Consider the following 6,532-nt stretch of genomic DNA (forward strand, 5'->3'; position numbering starts at 1 on the left):
TTTCCTATTTCTATTATATAGAAGAGGTGGTTTCGACCACCTCTTCGTGGAATTACTTTTTTACTCCCATTATTTACTATATTACACCCTAATTGTTCCGTGATTTATTATATTATTTCTAATTAATTATTATAAGTCATTTATATATTAGAATTAATAATATTTTATTATTAAAAATATTTTATTATGAAGAGATGGTTTCGACCACCTCTTCATTTACTATATTACCCCAAATCATTTACTATACTACATCTTAATTGCTCCGTAATTTATTATATTATTCCTAATTAATTATTACAAGTCATTTATATATTTTAATTAATAATATTTGTTATTATATTACCCTTAATTAATTATTATAATTCACTATATATTAGAATTAATAATATTTAATTTAAAAAATAGATATTTTTAATGTTTGTTTCAGCTGCTTTAACCGTACATTACACCTTAATTTCTCCGTAATTTACTATATTATCTCTAATTAATTATTACAAGTCATTTATAAATTAGAAATTAATAATATTTTTATTATATTATCCCTAATTAATTATTATAAGTTATTTTTCTTTTTTCTATTATATAGAAGAGGTGGTTTCGACCACCTCTTCGTGGATTTACTTTTTTACCCCCATTATTTTACTATATTACATTTACTATATTACCCCAAATCATTTACTATATTACATCTTAACTGCTTCATAATTTATTATATGATTCCTAATTAATTATTACAAGTCATTTATATATTAGAATTAATAATATTTTATTATTATATTACCCTAATTAATTATTATAAGTCATTTATTAAAAATTAATAATATTTAATTAAAAAATAGATATTTATAACATTTGTTTCAGCTGCTTTAACCGTAATTTTACTATATCATCCCTAATTAATTATTATAAGTTATTTATGCATTAAAAAATTAATAATATTTTATTCAAAAATTAAATTACTATATTACCCCCTATCATTTACTATCTTACCCCTAATTGCTTCGTGATTTACTATATTATCCCTAATTAATTATTATAAGTCATTTATATATTAGAATTAATAATATTTTTTTATTATATTATCCCTAATTAATTATTATCAATCATTTATACATTAGAATTAATAATATTTAATTAAAAAAATAGATATTTATGATGTTTGTTTCAGCTGCTTTAACTGTGATTTTACTATATCATCCTAATTAATTATTATAAGTCATTTATGTATTAAAAAATTAATGATATTTCATTAAAAAAATAGATGACATGTCTGCCTGCACCGGTTTCGACCAGTGCTTCGTCATTTACTATATTATTCCTATTTGCTTCGTGATTTACTATATTACCCCTAATTAATTATTATAAGTCATTTATATATTAGAATTAATAATTTTTTTGATTATATTACCCCTAATTAATTATTATAAGTCATTTATATATTAGAATTAATATATTTAATTAAAAAGTAGAAATTTATGATGTTTGTTTCAGCTACTTTAATCGTCATTTTACTATATCATCCCTAATTAATTATTATAAGTCATTTATGTATTAAAAATTAATAATATTTAATTAAAAATAGATGACATGTTTGCCTATATTACCCCTAATTGCTCCGTAATTTACTATATTATCCCTAATTAATTAGTATAAATCATTTATATATTAGAATTAATAATATTTTTTTACTCTTTACCCCTAATTAATTATTATAAGTCATTTGGTTTCGACCACTACTTCATTATTTACTATATAACCCTTAATTGCTCCATGATTTATATATTATCCCTAATTAATTATTATGTCATTGATATATTAGAATTAATAATATTTTTTTATTATATTACCCCTAATTAATTATTATAAGTCATTTATATATTATTATTAATAATATTTAATTTAAAAAGTAGATATTTATGATGTTTGTTTCAACTGTTTTAACCGTGATTTTACTATATCATCTCTAATTAATTATTATAAGTCATTTATATATTAAAAAATTAATAATATTTAATTAAAAAATAGATGGCATGTCTGCCTATATTACCCCTAATTGCTCTGTGATTTATTATATTATCCCTAATTAATTATTATAAGTTGTTTATATATTAAAATTAATAATATTTTTTTACTATATTACTCCTAATTAATTATTATAAGTCATTTATATATTAGAATTAATAATATTTAATTTAAAAATAGATATTTATGACGTTTGTTTCAGCTTCTTTAACTGTGATTTTACTATATCATCCCTAATTAATTATTATGAGTCATTTATGTATTAAAAAATTAATAATATTTAATTAAAAAATAGTTGACATGTCTGCCTATATTACCCTTAATTTCTCCATGATTTACTATATTACCCGTAATTAATTATTATAAGTCATTTATGTATTAGAATTAATAATATTTTTTACTATATTACCCTAATTAATTATTATAAGTCATTTATGTATCAGAATTAATAATATATAATTAAATCAATGTACATTTATGTTTGTATCTCATCAATATCAAATTTTAGTGATAAAAAATATTTAAAGTGTTGGGCCCGTGCTGACACGGGCCATGCACCTTTAGTATATATATATATTAATCTTAATAATAAAGGGGATAAGCAAGTTTGTTGCCTACTTCAGCTGTTTCAACCGTAATTTTACTATTTCATTTTTAATTAATTATTATGAGTCAGTTAAGTATTAAAAAATTAATAATATTTAATAAAAATAAAAATAAAATAATAAATTAACTCTTGATGTTTTGTGCTACCTTCTTCAGTTATTTCAATCGTAATTTTACTATATCACCCCTAATTAATTATTATAAGTCATTTAAACATTAATAAACTAATAATATTTAATAAAAAATAAATTAGACATAAAATGATAAATTAACTCTTGATATTTTAAATTAATTTAATGTCTTATATGAGACTTATTTAAATTTTATTTACAAGCATTTTTTATAATAATTTTGTCTTATCACTTTAATTAATTGTTATAAGTTATTTAAGATATGTCTGCTTTGTTATTTCAATCGTAATTTTATTATAACACCCTAATATTATAACATTTCATAAAAAAGATAAAATACACACAAAATGATATGTCAACATAAGATATTTATTTTACTATCAAAATTATATTAGTGCCACAAAAACTACGATGGAACAGAGGAAGGCATAAAGTAACATATATTATTTATAAGTGAGAAGATACGTAAACTAAGACTGGGAGAGTATTAATATTTTATTAAAAAATTATGCTAAAAGCATTATAAATTACATATTTAACAACTTAAAAATTATAAAAGATATAAAATATTCAATTGACACTCGAACTTATATTAGTGTCACTTAAATTGAAATAGCAACTTTCTACTTAAAAAAGGAAACTTAGATAATTAAATACAAAAAAAAATTATGTAAACATAATAGTTTCAAAGATGCAAAAATCATTTTCAGAAGACCCAAAACTCTTAAGCAATTCAAAGTACAAAAAATATAGAGATTCTAAGTATTAATATAAATAATGAATTAAAATTGAAATATTATATATCTAAATTTGAACACTAAAAGAATCTCTAAAAAGTTTTAAGCACTTCAATAATTAAAAATTTATTTTATAAAAATTAATAAGGCATTTTAGAACCATGCAAAGCACAGATAAATTCACTAGTTAATAAGAAGAGTAACTTAGAAATGCAAGATAAAGTTATCACATAATTTTTCAAACGTGCTTGCTCCTGATCTAGGGCATTTTTGACATTTTGGTCCTTTAATTTGTTTATCCCTTTTTCCCCATATGTTGTAATGTAAAAATTACATTAAAAATATTATAGATTAATTAATTAATAATCTAAAATATTTAAATGTAAAACAAAATTTGATTGGGTCTCAAAATTTTATCAGTACTACTAGGGTTGGCAAATGGGCAGGTTAGGCTGAATTTAGGCGGATCAAAATGGGCTAAAGTAACAAATGGATCATTGCTCAACCCGCCCAAAATATAGATGGGCTAAGATGGGTAGGGCCAAGATGAGTTAAACAATGAGTTATAGCCCAATCCGCCCAACGTAACCCATCATTAAACAATATTATAATAGAAATTTAGGTTGAAATGATATTTTATGATTTTCTTTTTATATTTATATTTATATTATTATAATTATTATTTTTAAGTAAAAATAAAGAAAACTAAAAAAATGCAATAAAATTATTCACAACACAACCTACCCTGTATCTCAAGTGTTTAATTTCGATCCATAATTTAAAACCATCACACCAACAAAGTTAATTATAATGCTCTTCTTGATATTCGTTCTCTCCTTGATTAACTAGACATAAGGACTATACTATCTTTTAAACTTGAATTTGTATTTTTATTCATAGTATTTTCTATGTAATTTATTTTAAAACCTCTTGTATGCAAATTGAAAAAAAACTAGGGGGTGGGTCTGGATAGGGAGGGTGGATGGGGTAAGAAAAAAAGAAAATATCTTTTTTTTTTGGACGGAGAGGGGAGATGGTGCAAGAAAAAATTTCCTTTTAAAAAAAATAAGTTGAAAAATATTTCTTTTGAGAAGAGGGAGGGGGGAGGGGCTGGGGGGTCGATAGAAAGGGAGATAGGTGGGGTTAAAAGGTTATTTATCTTTTTAAAAAATAAATTTTAAAAAATATTTAACTTTTTTTTTTTTTTGGTTGGGGGGGGGGGGTTGGGGGAGGGGTCGGGAGATTATGTAGGACAAAAATATTTTTTTCATTAAATAAATTATTTATTACTATAATTTTTTCAAGACAGAAAAAAAATATGATTGAAGCAACTAAAAAAAATTAAAAATATTAAAAGTGGGAAAATAAGTACTAGGTTTAAACATCTTTATGGGTCAAAGTGAAAAAATTAACTAAATAAACTTACTAGATTGTTTATTGCAAGTTATAGCAACTCTTTTTAGTTTTCAAGTTATAACAAACTTTCGTTAAAAATATCAAAAATATATATATATTTAAAAAAAAAAAATCAAAATCATTACATAAAAGGAAAATGCAGATTTAATATAACCAAACTACAATATTCCTTCCTTAAATATAGTTAAACTTAATAATTGATATCAATCACACCCTCTAATTTCTCTCTAACTGTTTTTATTTCTCCCCTTTTAAAGCATTCATTTTTGTTTCCATCTTCATACACGTTCTTTTTTTTTTTCTACAATATATATTATTTCAGTAAACAACTTTCATAAGTTATTGTTGTTTTATGCAACTTCTAAAAAAATTTATTGAAAGAAAAGCTTTCATAAGTTATTGTTGTTTTATACAAATATGAATTGTGATAATTTGCATTCAATCATAAGACGTCATGGAGGGAGATGAGATTCGTCAAATATGTTAAATTATTTAGCAAATTGATATTTTGCATTTAAACGTATTTAAAGAATTAAATATTTTTGTTTTAAACAATTTAGGAATAAAATAATTAAAATATTTTTTTATATTTTTCTTCAATTCTTTATTGTTAAGATGTTGAAATTGTATAATACGATGAAATACTCTTAAAAGATTAACTGTAGTTGTTATTGTGTATGTTTATGGGATGCATGCTATAATCAAAACTTATATAATAGTAGAAGCAATTGCAATACAGCTAATGATAGACACAACTTCAAATCAATTTAAAATAAAGTACATAATAAGTGATAGATGTCCGTCAATGGTCATATACAATGACACGAGTGTGTAGATCTATCTGGAATAAAAGAAGGCAGTTGCTGATATTTTTGTAAAATATCCATTGTACGTTACAACTAAGGATATATCGGTCGAGCCAATACATCCAAATGAAGAAGCAATTGTTTATGTTGAAAACAGAGTTTTAACGAAAGAATTCAGAGCGGAGAAATTTATTTTCAAATGATTGCGTTCGTTTGATAGGTTTAAGTCCAAATTTTGAAGAAGTTAAAGAAGAACGTGTTGAAATAATTGGTGATACAACAAATACATTAGAATGTTACTAGCAATCATGGTGGTCTCAAAAGATCCAAGAGATCTGTTCGGAAATTCATAACCCTACAAGTCACAAATCAAGGATGTAATAGATGTTTATGTCCAACCATGAATTTTTTTTCCAGTTGTGACTTCTTTGAATGTAATAGGTTCGAACTATTTTGTTCATGAAAAATTCCGTTAAACTTTATAAAATATATTTTTTCATTAAAATTCGTATCACGATTTGAATATTTTTTATTTATATCATGATCGCTATCATTGATGTTTATATCAATTATTATGTTATATTGAAAATATTTTATTAAGTTGATATTCATTATTGTGTATGTTTTTACGTTTGTAATGCTCAATTAACATATATATATGTGTGTGTGTGTGTGTGCGCGCGCGCGTGTGTGTGTGTGTTTTATCATGTATTTATAACATCTTACACAACACTCAATTCCAAGAATTTAACAAATTTGTTGACTTGACTTAACAAATTGAAGGATCTAGCTATTCATATATCTAGCAAAATGA

This window comes from Capsicum annuum, chromosome 2 (assembly GCF_002878395.1).
Source record: "Capsicum annuum cultivar UCD-10X-F1 chromosome 2, UCD10Xv1.1, whole genome shotgun sequence".
Lineage (NCBI taxonomy): Eukaryota > Viridiplantae > Streptophyta > Magnoliopsida > Solanales > Solanaceae > Capsicum > Capsicum annuum.